A 16,019-nucleotide genomic window follows, 5' to 3' on the forward strand; every position below is an offset into this window, starting at 1 on the left:
GGTGTCCCGCAGGGCTCAGTACTGGGACCTTTACTGTTTTCACTGTACATGCTTCCACTGGGATCTATCATTAGGAAACATAATGTTAATTTTCACTCGTATGCAGATGACACCCAGTTATACCTTTCATTTAAATCAAATGAAGTTTCTCCAATGTGGTCTTTAATTAGTTGTGTTAGTGAATTAAAGGAGTGGATGAATAAGAACTACTTGTCTTTAAATACAGATAAAACAGAGATGTTAATTGTTGGAGGGAATGATGCTGATCACAATAATATTTTGTCATCATTTAACTCAATGGGAATCCCAGTCAATTTTACTGAATCAGCCCGCAATCTAGGAGTTATCTTTGACTCTAGCATGTCATTTAAAGCGCATATTACAAAGTTGTCCAAAACATGTTTCTTCCATCTTAAAAATGTTAGGAAATTAAGGCGCTTTTTAAATAAACAGGATTCTGAGAAACTAATTCATGCATTTATCTCTAGTAGGATTGACTACTGCAATGCGGTGTTCACTGGATGTTCAAACTGTTCTTTATACAGCCTCCAGTTAATCCAAAATGCGGCTGCGAGAATTATTACAAGAACAAGAAAATACGAACAGCATCACTCCAGTTCTTAAATCCTTACACTGGCTCCCGGTTAAGTTCAGGGCAGATTTCAAAATCCTTCTTTTAACATATAAATCATTAAATGGTCGAGGTCCGGCTTACTTGTCTGAACTTATCATGACTTACAAACCAGAGCGCACATTAAGATCTCAAGATGCCGGTCTGCTTATGATTCCAAGGATTAATAAAATAACAGTGGGGGGTCGAGCTTTTAGTTACAGGGCCCCTAAACTGTGGAATGGTCTGCCTGCTACTATAAGAGATGCCCCTTCGGTCTCAGCTTTTAAATCCCGGCTGAAGACTCACTACTTCAGTTTAGCATATCCTGACTAGAGCTGCTGGTTAACTGTTCAGACTGCATCTCTGTTGTTAGTCATTAGCACTTAAACATAAGTAACATGACAGTTATAATTGTATACTAACCCTCACTTATTCTGTTTTTCTTCTCGGTACTCAAATGTGGCACTTGGTGCCACGGCCCACCTGCCAAGTTGTTTTGCCTGCCTAAGGTAAAGTCATCCCAGATGGAGGATCGCAGGAATCGTGGGAGAGAGGGGTCCTTTCATCGGATTGGCTGGCCCAGCACTGTTTCAGCTGTGGAATGGCCAAATGGGGGAGGCAGCTTGAAGGATGAGGTCTCCATGACTCTATACAAATACAAATCTTATTATGGGATATATCATCTACTGTTAAATTCTGCTCTGTACTTCTAAAATTTATATATTTTTTTTTTTTATTTCTTACTATATTGAGAAATTGTTCTGTGTACTGTATTGTATTGTATTGACCCCCTTCTTTTGACACCCACTGCACGCCCAATCTACCTGGAAAGGGGTCTCTCTCTGAACTGCCTTTCCCAAGGTTTCTTCCATTTTTCCCTACTAGGTTTTTTTGGGAGTTTTTCCTTGTCTTCTTAGAGAGTCAAGGCTGGGGGGATGTCAAGAGGCAGGGCCTGTTAAAGCCCATTGCGGCACTTCCTGTGTGATTTTGGGCTATACAAAAATAAACTGTATTGTATTGTATTGTACTGGAGAGCACAAATTTGCTGTTTCAGATCTAACCAGTGGCTGCCAGTGTCATCTCGACTCGCGACTTACTAACCTCAGCAGGGCAGCAACTGGAAATATGACGGTAACTGTACTCTGCTCTGGTTAGTTATAAATTCCTTTGGATAAAAGTATCAGTTAAATACAATTTAAACACACTTAAATGCAAATCTTTACTACAGTTTATTAACAGCCTAACATGGAAGAAAGCCTTGTAACAGCTGAAAGCACAACATCTGGCCAAATCTCTTTAGAGACTCCATTTCCCTGCTGCAATTCAAATGGAATAAATGTCACGAAAAATAACAAAAACACACACACACACACACACACACTTCTCACAGGAGCCTAGGTCATTCTACCATAGTCAGCCATAATTTTCTTTAAACAATAATCACTGAGGCATTTTAATAGAGAATTGTAATTCCTAATTACAGCACACATCGGCATTTCAAATTTGGGGGAAAGGAGGCATGTTATTCACGACAAAAATGTAGTGAAACCATTAAATCTGAATCACCCACTGTCAACTGGGATTATACAACTGTAATAGGAAATGCACAGCAGTCAGATTAAAATGTGCTCCCATAAAGCTGCTCAAAACATAAATCATTTACAAAATTCAGCAAATCCTGGACAGGCATAATCACTGAACTGCTAACAGATTATAAATAGAATGACACTCTGCTGAAATGATGGCGCAGCATGCCTGGTACTTATAAGAGGAACTTTAATACCCATCAATCGACAGGCACTCATTAGATCAATCAAACAATTAGTCCATCAAGGAGTTTATTAAGGAGTGCCTTTCATTGTGAGTGCTGTCTGAATGTGCTTTAATCAGGCCAAGGAGAAGGACGAGAGGAAGGACACCAGACTGATACCGCTGGAAGTGTAACTTTTAAAGAACGTTATATTTTATTATTATAAATATTATCATCATCATCATTATTATTATAATCCATCCGGCCAATCAATTAAAGAACCCTTTCAAACCATGGGTTGTAGATCCTTATGCTCTACTAGTACTATTATTAAAATTACTTTTATTATTGGCATATTATCATTCATTCAGTTAATAAACCTGTCCAATGACCTGTAAATGATGATGATGATTATTATTATTATTATTGACCCTCTGCTTATCCCAAAAAAGATCATGACAGAAACATGCAAAGCTGGGGTGAGCAGGTCACCCTACAGTCAGCAGATTTTGCCGGCATCCCTGAGAAAATCTCATAAGCTCTGCAGCTGTCTGACAAAGATAACGATGATAATGTTGATGATAATGATTATTATTATCCATCCATCCATCCATCCATCCATCCATCCATCCATCCATCCATTTCCTTATTTATTGAGTTAATGAATATGTTTAACGGACCCCTGCCCCAAGGATGATGATAATGATGATTATTATTATTATCCATCCATTCATTCATTCATCCATCCATCCATTTCTTTGTTCATTCAGTTAATAATCAACTGAAGGGTGATGATGATTATTTATTTATTTATTTTAATTTTCACTCTAGTAACATGTAAAGCTGAGGTGAGCAGGTCAGCCTAGTCTCATCCAGGCAACAGCTTCTGCCAATGTCCATGGGACAATCTCTCCAACCATTGGACAAAGATTATTATTACTATTATTATTATTATTAATATTATTATCCATCCATTCATTCATTCATCCATCCATCCATTTCTTTGTTCATTCAATTAATAAACATGTTCAATGGACCACTGCCCGAAGGATGATGATGATGATTATTCCATCCATCCATCCATTTCTTTGTTCATTCAATTAATGAACATGTTCAATGGACCACTGCCCGAAGGATGATGATGATGATTATTCCATCCATCCATCCATCCATTTCCCAACCTGCTGAATCCGAACACAGGGTCACGGGGGTCTGCTGGAGCCAATCCCAGCCAACACAGGGCACAAGGCAGGAACCAATCCCGGGCAGGGTGCCAACCCACCGCAGATGATGATTATTTATTTATTTATTTTAATTTTCACTCTAGTAACATGTAAAGCTGAGGTGAGCAGGTCAGCCTAGTCTCATCTAGGCAACATCTTCTGCCAATGTCCATGGGACAATCTCTCCAACCATTGGAGAAAGATTATTATTATTATTATTATTATTATTATTATTATTATTATTATTATTATTATCCATCCATTCATTCATTCATTCATCCATCCATCCATTTCTTTGTTCATTCAATTAATGAACATGTTCAATGGACCACTGCCCGAAGGATGATGATGATGATTATTTGTTTATTTATTTTAATTTTCACTCTAGTAACATGTAAAGCTGAGGTGAACAGGTCAGCCTATACTCATCCAGTCAGCAGCTTCTGCCATCTGCCAGTGTCCATGGGAAAATCTCTCCAACCATTGGAGAAAGATGATGATCCATCCATCCATTTTCCAACCCGCTGAATCCGAACACAGGGTCACGGGGATCTGCTGGAGCCAATCCCAGCCAACACAGGGCACAAGGCAGGAACCAATCCCGGGCAGGGTGCCAACCCACCGCAGGAAAGATGATGATGGTTATTATTATTATTTATCCATCTATTCATTCATTCAGTTAATGAACATGTTCAATGCACCAAACCTCAAGACCTGTAAATTATTATTCTTGATTCTTTTTTATTGTCACCCTGCTTTTCCTGATGAAGGTCATGGTAGAAACATGCAATGCCGGGATGGCCAGGTCAGTCTATATCCCTTAGAAATTTGCATATGTTATCAGGTCATCTGAGACAGATTATTTTTATTATTATTATTATTATTATTATTATTCATCTTTCCATTTGTTAATTTACAGTACACGTTTAATAGGCTTCTGCTACTGTTATTATTGTTTTCTTCCTACCCATCCTTCCCTTCATTCATTTTGCATCCTGAAAATTCTTTTAATTACGCAGGCTAAAAGCAAAGCTAGAAAACCAGAAGTATGGAGTTTAAAAGTAGGAATATGGCTTTTAAAAGTAGGAATATGGCTTTCCATCGTCCCCATGAGAGGATTAGTGTGGGCGTAGAAGTGAGAATGCCCTGCGATGGACTCACACCCTGGCCGGGGCAGAATCCTGTCTCAGTACTACTGGGAAAGACTCCAACAACAGCGAAAACAACACATTTGTTTCTATAACACATTTTCACACAAAACACGTAGCTCAAAGTGCTTTACAAGTTAAAGAAACAAAATACAGTTACAAAGAATGAATACAATTATTACTATTATTGTTATGATTATACAGTACCTGATTAATAGGTTGCAGCTCTCTAAGACCCTGGAATAATTATTTGTGTTAGTACAAAAAATGCTGTTCATTCCTACATTCATCCTTTCAGTCTTTACTGATCTTGTTCTAATGGTTCTTGCTCCCCATGACCCTCATTAACCTTAAAATAGCAATAAGAATAGTAATAATGTTTTCTAACAACCCTTCAATCCATTCATTAACTGTGCCCGTTTCATGGGGTCCACCTTCCAGTGACTGTAGAGCCATTATTATCATTAATCTTATTATTATTCATCCATCCTTTCTTTTTCTCCTCTCATTCCTGTAGTGAAAGAGTTCATGACGCCGAAAGTATTATTATTGTTACTGTTATTCATTTATTTTTTTGGGATTTCTAAGCATTTCTTGACCACTTGATCCCCTGTCCACCTCATAAACTTGAAGCTAACTGTCAGATAAACTAGCCGAGCTGTGCGTACTTGCGACCCGTGGCAGCCTAAAGTGCATTTCATGCACCGCTTTTGTAAACTTCACTAAAGCAGCCCATTTGTTAAACGTGAGTGAGATGCTCAAGATGAACTCTGATTCCTAAACTATAGAGAAACCTTTTAACTGTATTAGCAGCAGCCCCGCCATCCCCACAGCGGCTCTTACGTAAGGCTTCATACAGTTAATATGTTTAAAACTTACCTTGTGAGCACTTCCAAGTGAGAAGATGGGAGCCTTTGAACGGTTGTCTGTGTGGCTGGAGACCTGGCACAGCACTTCAAGCCTTTGAGGGAGATCTTCTGTAATCTGTTGATACATCTGAGGCTGTGATGGTAGCCTGTCTCCTCTAGATATCTTCAGTACTCTAAGAATAGCAACAGCTATTTGTGTTTGCAGAGAGAAGGGGAGAGAGACTCGAGTGAAATGGCACAGGCTCTCAGGCGTACTGTACACAGCAGAGGGGGCTTACATTAGCGTATCACATTCTTTGCCCGTGCCGCGTATTTATTCATGCATATTTTTTTTAATATTCATAAAAACGCTTTCCCTCTGAGGCATCCTAATTATTGCTGCATTCTGCATTAAGCTGGAAAAAATGCAAGAATGGTTATTAAATTGAATTCATTTGCGTTATTATTGCAAAGCAGATTGAGGACAGCTTATATTTTAGTAGAAAGCCTTTTTTTTTGATAAATGTATAGTAAAGTATAAAAAAAAAAGCTGATGAATTAATTGATTTTTAAAGCCTTATTGCAGAATGTTTTTATTTTAATGGAGCAAACCTGCCTCACTTTTGAGTTCTTGGGTGCTGCAGCCTAACTCAGCAACACTGTGCAAAAGGGCAGGAACCAACCCTGGGTGCAAATGTCAGCTAATAACAGTATTGATTTTTTTTTAAAACTGTAGAAATAAGAAAACTTTGCCTAAATGGAATCCAGAACCTGTCCATTCAGCCTTTTTCTGTGGCTCACTTTTTCAGGGTCATTGAGACCCTGAGCCTGACCTTGCCATATTGGGCAGGAACCAAATCTAAATGGGATTCCTTGCACAGTAATGCATGCTTTCTACAGTCACTCCTTGCTCTAAGGTTACTAAATCTACTGCAGTTTTAGGCCAAGCTCATTATTCACTGCAGTGACTTTGGTAATAAAACCTGAATAATAATTAACCCAAGCTCAATGACCAGTTAACAAAGCTCACATTCAATAGCTGGGGAATGACTGGAATCCTCAGTACTATAAACAGACAGAGCAGGGACTGGCACATCAGCTCTGGAGTGCCTTTCGGTGACAGGATTTCAGTATGTGAATTTCCCCTTGGGATTAATAAAGTATCTATCTATCTATCTATCTATCTATCTATCTATCTATCTATCTATCTATCTATCTATCTATCTATCTATCTATCTATAATATAGTGCCTGTTACATCAATCTATTATATAGTGCCTTATCTATCTATCTATCTATCTATCTATCTATCTATCTATCTATCTATCTATCTATCTATCTATCTATCTATCTATCTATCTATCTATCTGTGAAATCAATCAATTAACATAACATAACATACTGTAACATCTGAGGCCAATGGAAGGAACTGCAGGTCCACAAGTTGAAGTGTTGGCGTGCCAACCTAGTTGTTCCCATTTAATCGATATAAATGAGCAAGCTAAAGGTGCACTTGATGGCACCTAAACGAACGAAAATCAGGGTCCTTAATTCAGGGACCTTTCTTGAGTAACTTCTAATAGTCACAGTGGAAAGGAGCAATTTCTTGCGTTACGTTCTCACAACAAGTGACACTGCGGTTCTGAGAACCATGGGAAATGTGCCCAAGTGACCAGAAGAGGTCCATTACCCTCAATAGGCATCTTCCAGGTATTGTGAAGGGAATAAAAGAGGATAAGGTTACCACCAGCACCCCTCTCAATCTGGGATGGTAGTATATACCACAGAAGAGCCCCGAGGATGAACCTCTGATGCGCATGTGTGACATATAACACATTTTCAAATTTGCTTAATCCAGTTCAGGGTTTTTACGGCCAAGCTACTTTGGAAGAAGGGTGAAAATCAAACCCATTGTTAGGAGCAACTTAACGTACGAGGGACATTCAAAAAGTTTCCGCACTTTTTTTTTTAACTCCATTTCTTAAGAAATTCAAAAACAAATGACATCACTTTTCGTCATAGTCACCTTCATTTGCGATGCAATTTTCCCACCTCTTTGATGCCTAATTACTACTCCTTCCACCTTCACCGTTTCAACTTAAAAGTGCGGAAACTTTTTGAACGTCCCTTGTACATGCACAATCATGGGACCAGTTTAAAATTTCTTGCTTCTGGCTTTCCGGCTCTGAAGCTTTCATATGTGAGCAACTGGATAACTCCCGACAGGAAAAGAGTCTACTAAGTAGGTACTGAGTGATTTGGAAATTGTAGAGAGAGAAGTGTTGATTAGATTAAATAGGCTGAAATCTATGAAATCACCAGTCCTAGATAACTTTTATTAGAGAGTCATTAAGGAGGCTGGTGAGTACAGATATAAACACTTGACACATATTTTTATGAAGTCATTGTGCACTGGCTAAATTCTGAAGGACTTTTAAAATAACAAATATTATCCTGTTGTAAAAAAGGTGATTCGTCAGATCCAAGTAACTATAGACCAGTAAGTTTAACGTGTGTCACACGTAAATTAATGTAAGGAATTAGGACTGAGAAGCACATTACGAGAACAGAAGTTTTACTGAATACTCAGCATGGGTTTAGACAACAGAGGTTGTGTTTTACTAACAATTAATCAAAGCTGTTTATTTACCTCATCTTAAAAAACTGTCACGCACGTGTTCATGGGAGAATGAACGTACGGGCTCATTTAAAGGTAATTTTATTCCAAACCAGCAGTTGGTGCTGTTGCCTAATGCCTTTTCTCTTCTTCCTTCAGCAGAAGCAGTGATTGGCAGCCGCGTACCAAATGACATCACTTCCTGTTCTCAACCTCCTGAGCCCGTCTCTTTCTGTCCTCCAGGCTGAAAAATGGCTTTACCACCATCATGGAGCAGTCAGCTCTACACTTACATCTGAAAAGGTGCAACGCTTTGTTTTTGTTTTTATTTTGAACTGCAGATTATGCAGGGATCATCACATTACCCCAACACTTTATCTCTTTTTTTTGTCATTCTTACACAACATTATTAAAAAAAAAATAATAATAATAACTTTTTTCAAACGAGCATCACCATTAACAATATATTTTTAAAATAATTTCACAAATAGTTTAACATTTCCCACCTTTTGTTTAACATTTTAATAAACTGAGTAAAAAAGTTTAACATATACAGGAATCCAGTACTCCACAACCCTCATTTAAATGTTGCTGGTTCAGGGAACTGAATGATAGGTCAAAGGTGAGGAAAGCAGTCTGCCAAAATCAAGGAATGTGCCTCCATTGGCTACAATGAGCACTACGTCACTTACCCGGTAGGAACGGCAGTGGGATGGAAGGACCGGGGGAGAGAGCACTACTCTGAGGCACTACATCCCCTGGGGTGCTAGAGGGCAGCCCTCCTGGGCGGCTGTGGCACCACGAATTCCCGCAGTGCTTGCATGCATGAGTTTGGTACTGCTGTGTTGGGTCCCGTGGGGGCCACCAGGGGGAGCTGCAGAGCCCTATAATGGACTTCCACCACACCTGGGAGTTATTCCAGGTAATACTAATGAGCCACCTAGCGCACTCCCAGAAGTAGAATAAAGGGATCCACCTCACTCTATTCGAGGAGCCAGAGTCGGGAGGAGGTGGATGGTGCTTGATACAGAAGAGTGAAGGTGGAAGGACTGGGAAAAGGAACAGACTGGCAACGAGAAGGGACTGTGCTTACTTTGCTGTACTGTGCTGTGGCTATTGTTGTGTTGTGGGGATCAGGAAAATAGCACGCCCCAGCTGTAAATAAACTGTGTGCTGTGTGGCAAATCTATGTCCTGCCTGTCTGTGCTGGGGTTAGGCCTGCTGTACCGCACCCCGTTGGTCCACACACTACAGGTCTACAGTTGACTGCCCGGGACATGTTAATTATTTTGTGCTTGTCCAGACAGATTTATGCCAACCCAGTGCCGGTGCAAGGCAAGCTTATTAGTACACCAACTGACTGTTCTGTAGCTAACCTGTGCAGTTAGGTTTTTCCCACCCTTATGATCTGCATCCGAGGCAAATGTACAGCAGTTGATCAGATTATCGGGATACAGCATCAAGCACACGCTGTCTTAGCCATGCGCACAGTCTATTTGAATTGTTTCCATATGGCAAACGCTTCAAAGCCTTTCCTGTACGGACCTCATGGTTCAGAAGCAGTTTCATCCCAAGAGCTCTAAACGCACTCAATCAGTCCATCAAGTGTTCCTGGTAGAACTGTTTGTTCTTATAAGTACAATTACCTCACTGTAAACTTGCTCTACAGTTATAATACTGCGCAACCTGAGCATCTTTATAAAGCGCGTATTTACATATGATGGCGACTGGCTTCTGAGTCGATTTAGATTTCAAAGCGTTATCTTCTTGGAGCTCTTGACATCATTTTTAAGATGAAATTCAGTAAAGCATGTTTATTACATTATTGAGGTAAGTTTTAAAATTTATTAAAATAATGTATATTGTTAATAATTAAACATGTGAGGACATGGTGGACAGCGGTAGCGACAAGCTAGCACCACATTCAGGGATTGTTCCTGCCTTGCGCTGTATGCCTGCTGGGACTGGCGCGACCCTGGATGGATAGATGGATAGAATCATTAAACATGTTCTATGAAGATATTTCAATGTTCGTTAAAAGTTCTGAAGAATCGGCGTTCTAAGCTTACAGATGGCTTGGCATCTATTACAGAGCTGATCGTGTGGTGATTGGTTATTTGGAGAAAGAAAAGGAAGGATAGGAATTGGGTGTTGGCATGTTTAAAAGAGACAGTACTGCCGCAATAAATTTTTCATCGAAGGTCATGCACGGTGCAATAAGCATCTTGCGGGAGGCAGGAACAATCTCTGACAACATCAGATCCAGCTCAGTGCCAGTCACACAAGGAGTTCCTCAGGGCTCTGTCCTCGGCCCTGTTCTCTTCTGTATTTATATGCTTCCCCTTGGCCATATTATTCGTAGCTTTGGACTAGGTTATCATTTTTATGCAGATGATACTCAACTTTATTTCAATGTTAAAAGTGGAACTTCATCCGAGCTCTCTCAGCTCACAACCTGCCTCAGTGAAATTAATACCTGGATGGAGCAGAACTCTTTAAAATTAAATTGAAACAAAACTGACCTCCTGCAATTTAGGATTAAAGTGCAACTTAATAAAATAAGCTCCTTCCCAGTCCATCTTGGTGGTGATCTCATCAGACCTGCCTCAACTTCAAAGAATCTTGGTGTCATTTTTGATTCCTCCCTTTCTTATTCCGTCCACATAAACCACATTAAGAAACTTTCTTACTTTTACCTCTATAGCATATCCCGTGTTCGCTCCTTCCTTTCCTTTTCTAATGCTGAGATACTTGTCCATGCTTTTATCACATCCAGCATCGATTATTGTAATTCCCTACTAGCAGGTGCCCCTTCTAATCTTCTATCACAGCTCCAGTTTATTCGAAACTAGGCTGCAGGAGTCCTTACACGGAGCAGCAGCAGCGAGCACATCACACCCATCCTGCTCCATCTTCACTGGCTCCCTGTGTCTTACAGAATCGAATATAAAATCCTACTAATAACCTACAAAGCCTTAAACGACCTTGCGCCAAACTACATTAATGACCTTCTCCATCACTATGTGCCTATCTGCCCACTAAGGTCCTCTGATTCTGGAAATCTTGTTGTGCCCCACACTAATCTACACTCCATGGGTGACAGCAGGGCCTTCAGGTGTATAGCGCCCAGACTCTGGAATGACCTTCCGAAATTAATCAGGTCAGCTGACTCCATGAATTCTTTTAAAAAAACAACTCAAAACTCATCTGTTCAGGAAGGCTTATAGCTTTACTTGACTTTATTACCCCTCTTTCAGTTTACCTCTCTGTCAAGATGCTCATGTAACCTGTGTGTGTGTGTGGAAAACTAAACTAACTATCCACTATGAAATATTAAAGGTTAAAATAACAGAATACAATAACACAGTCTGTCTTGAGAGGCGCTGCTATTTCTCTAAGATTATAAATAACAATGCTAGTAATCCCAGAGTCTTATTCTTGATGATTGATCGTCTGCTAAACCCAGGTAACTCAAAGGAATGCCTTCAAAGTATTTCCAGTAAAACCTGTGAAGCTATTGCTGTATTTTTCAATCAAAAAATTACTGATATTAGAAATAACATAGTATATCTCCCCAACATCCTGAGGATCCTCTTAAACCCCAGTACTCCGTTACAAATAAATTAAATTCTTTCACAAGGATAGATTTACCTGGTTTATATAAAATAATTTCTCAACTGAAACCCTCCAACTGCGTCCTTGACCCAATACCAACAAATTTTTTCAAAGAAGTATTGGGCGTGCTAATTGATAATATTCTTGACATAGTAAATTCGTCATTAGATTCGGGGGTCTTCCCAGACTGTCTTAAGACTGCGGTAGTTAAACCCCTGCTGAAGAAAAATAATCTTGACCCCTCTGCTCTTGAAAATTTTAGACCCATCTCTAACCTGCCTTTCTTAAGTAAAATTCTAGAGAAAGCAGTCATTATGCAGTTAAATGACCACCTCAATACAACATACTATTCTTGATAAATTTCAGTCAGGTTTTAGAACAAATCACAACACAGAAACTGCACTTGTTAAAGTAGTAAATGACTTGCGGGTAAATGCAGACAGAGGCCATTTATCTGTTCTCATCCTTCTAGATCTGAGTGCCACATTTGACACCATTAATCACAATATTCTTAGAAATCACCTTAGTCAATGGGTGGGCCTCTCTGGCAGTGTCTTAAATTGGTTTGAATCCTACCTGGTAGGGAGAAAATTCTTTGTTAGTTGTGGTAATTATACTTCAAAGACACATGATATCCAATATGGTGTTCCACAAGGCTCTATCCTGGGTTTGCTGCTCTTCTCAATCTACATGCTTCCGTTATGTCAGATTATTTCAGGGCACAACGTGAGCTACCACAGCTATGCTGATGACACACAACTGTATTTATCAATAGCACCTGATGACCCCGATTCTCTTGATTCACTTACACAATGTCTTACTTGTATTTCTGAATGGATGAATAGTAATTTTCTAAAGCTAAATAAAGAGAAAACTGAAATTTTAGTGATTGGCAATAATGGATATAATGAGGCTATTAGAAACAAACTGGATGCATTAGAATTAAAAGTCAAGACGGAGGTAAAAAGCTTAGGGGTAACTGTTGACTGTAATCTGAATTTTAAATCTCATATTCATCAAACCACTAAGACAGAATTTTTTCACTTAAGAAACATAGCAAAAGTTAGACCTCTTATATCATTGAAGGATGCTGAGAAATTAGTTCACACGTTTGTTTTCAGTCGACTAAATTACTGTAACGCACTCCTCTCAGGACTACCCAAAAAAGACATAAATCATTTGCAACTAGTGCAGAATGCAGCTGCTAGAATCCTAACTAGGAAAAGAAAATCCGAGCACATTTCTCCAGTTTTGATGTTACTACACTGGTTACCTGTGTCATTCAGGATTGACTTTAAAATTCTGCTTATGGTTTATAAAGCCTTAAATAATCTTGCTCCATCTTATATATCGGAATGTCTGACACCTTATATTCCAAATCGTAACCTTAGATCCTTAAATGAGTGTCTCCTTAGAATTCCAAGAGCAAAACTTAAAAGAAGTGGTGAGGCGGCCTTCTGCTGTTATGCATCTAAAATCTGGAATAGCCTGCCAATAGGAATTCTCCAAGCTAATACAGTGGAGCATTTTAAAAAACTGCTAAAAACACATTATTTTAACATGGCTTTCTCATAACTTCACTTTAATTTAATCCTGATACTCTGTATATCCAATTCATTATAATAACTATTCATGGTGGCTCTAAAATCCGTACTAACCCCTACTCTTTCTTCTGCTTCTTTTTCCGGTTTCTTTGTGTTGGCGGCTTGTGCCACCACCATCTATTCAAAGCACCATGATGTTCCAACATTGATGGATTAAAAGCCAGAAGTCTGCATGACCACCATCATCAAGTCCTTCCATGAGGACCTTAAATACAAAGAGGATTATTTCATTTTTGTTAGGTAGAATGCCCAGAGGGGACTAGGCAGTCTCGTAGCCTGGAACCCCTGCAGATTTTATTTTGTTCTCCAGCCGTCTGGAGTATTTTTTTTGTTTTTTCTGTCCTCCCTGGCCATCGGACCTTACTCTTATTTTATGTTAACTAATGTTGTCTTATTTTAATTTCTTACTTTGTCTTTTATTTTTCTTTTCTTCATTATATAAAGCACTTTGAGCTACTTTTTTGTATGAAAATGTGCTATATAAATAAATGTTGTTGTTGTTGTGCAAGACCATCAATTATGTTGTCTGTTAGGTTTTTTCTCTGAATTTACTATCTTAATCTTCTTTATTTATCTGGTTTGTACAATGTTATATGTTGTATACCCTCCCATTCTTTCTTAAACTCTGTGAAGTGCCTTGAGCATGGGAAAGGCGCTATATAAATACAACGTATTATTGTACATATTGGACGGGGTGCCAGCTCATCACTAATACTGCGCCACTGTGTTCCCATGTTTAATATATGCTTTAATTTCTATCATTATGAAAATGATAGCAAGTATACATCTTAGTATTTAAATTATTCAGAGAACTGTAATATCATGAATGTAATGTATTCTGTGTCCTGTCAACAGAAGAGAAAGCCCATTTAAGAAGCACTTAGTGATTCACACACATAGAGCACATAGAAGAACATATACAAAGAAGCATTTAACATGTTACTTTAATTACGATGGGATTTGAGAAACTAGTAAATTAAACGATTTTAAGGTGAAGTTTATGATGTTCTACTTTAATGACAAAATAAACTATGTGATTAAAGTGGAAATTTTGAGATTAAAGTTGACATTTTGAGCTTTTTTCCCACTGTGTCCCTATTTTTTTTTCTCTGTACCCTAATAAGCTTTCATATGACACTCAGACTCGGCTTTTCACGGCGACTTTGATACCTGACAACTTTTTTATTTTAGGCACTGTGCAACTTTGTGAACTTGAGCTTTCGAGTTTCTCTGACACTCTAGGTTACTCGATCAACTTCCTTTTGTTGTTTATACTACTGTTTAAAACAACAAATAGTACTTTTTTCTTTGCCTCCACTTGGTATTCGCTGAAATTCTTCTATTTTCCCCCGTGCTTTTTCCATTGTCTTTTCACAGAACGCTGAGCTTAAGGGCTATTTATATTGATTTGCATATTCAAAGAGGTGTAATTATGGGAGGAGTTGGGGAGTGGCAGCAGGCGCATGCACGTCTGTTACTTTTCATGCTGACCGGGATTTATGTAGCGAATGAACGTGGAAGTTGACGTATGCATAGATTCATGCATCTGGAATTTTTTGTGCATACGCACATTTACACTTTTGTCCGTACGCCATGTTTTAGTGTGAATTCTACACATAGTCTTATGCATGAGGCCCCAGGTGATCCTTCATCAGCATTCAGATTTTGAAAAATTGATTACAAAGAGTAAGAGTGAATGAACTTAATTGAAGATGTCTTTGTCTGTGAAAAGCATTAAAGATGTGAAAGCATTACGTGTCAGGGGCTGCAGTGGCCCATTAGGCCATTATAACATTGCAGCTAGTCTATCATGGGGCTTTTTCTCTTAAGTGATCTTCATTCAACAGGTACTGACCTACTCTGATTGGTCCAGAAGTCAAGACTGACAAACATAAGCCCACATTACCCCAGTGCTGGCTTCACTGCCCTAGCTCTCAGTTGTTTCACAGTTCTCTTCTGGATTTTGCTGCTCTTAGTTGTCTATGATACTTTTCGAGATGGAGCTGATTGACATCTCCATCTGTGTGTTTGAAAGTTTTATCATGGCTGGCAGACAAGGGTAGCACCGAGCTGCGGCAGAGCCCGATCAAAGTTAGGATAAACTGCACTAGCAGATACAGTTTATGCCTTCATGACATACTCGAAAGAAAGGGGACAGCTGGAGTTGGAAGGCTCTGTGTGTGCACTCAGTTAGCTAGAAGAGCACTGACATCTCTGCACCACACTAGTTCAAATGGAATGGAACAGTGTGACATTTTTTGCAATGACCACTAAACCACTGAGTATTCCCTGCAAGTTGGAGGACCTACTCCACCTGTGGCAAATTGAAATGATTGGACATCATTTAAAAAGACACACATGCACATCTGTATATGAGGTCCACAATTCATAATGCATGTCAGGACAAAAACCAAGCCATGAAGTCCAAGGGGCATTCTGTAGACCTCTACACTCAAATTGTGGTGAAGCATGATATCAAGGGTATAAAATATTTTGTAAAAATGTACTGTAAGTGTTCCCAGAAGCACAATGGCCACAAAAATTAAGAAACAGAAGAAGTTTGGAACCACACTTCCTAGAGCTGGCTGTCTGGCCAAACTGA

At 39.1% G+C, this 16,019-nt stretch overlaps 1 protein-coding gene across 4 annotated transcripts in view; it reads right to left on the reverse strand.

Moving 5' to 3' along the window:
• Window positions 1–5,971, reverse strand: part of LOC114658897 (regulator of G-protein signaling 8-like) — a 108,218-nt gene extending 102,247 nt beyond the window's left edge. Inside the window, exon 1 of one of the 4 annotated variants that reach the window (XM_051932815.1) lies at window positions 5,592–5,971. The gene's annotated coding sequence lies outside the window, so the exon portion shown is untranslated. The remainder of the gene's footprint in view (window positions 1–5,591) is intronic. The other 3 variants (XM_051932813.1, XM_028811007.2, XM_051932814.1) reach the window with 3 other exon arrangements.
• Between the last annotated feature and the right edge of the window lie 10,048 nt (window positions 5,972–16,019).

This window comes from Erpetoichthys calabaricus, chromosome 10, assembly GCF_900747795.2.
Source record: "Erpetoichthys calabaricus chromosome 10, fErpCal1.3, whole genome shotgun sequence".
Classification (NCBI taxonomy): domain Eukaryota; kingdom Metazoa; phylum Chordata; class Cladistia; order Polypteriformes; family Polypteridae; genus Erpetoichthys; species Erpetoichthys calabaricus.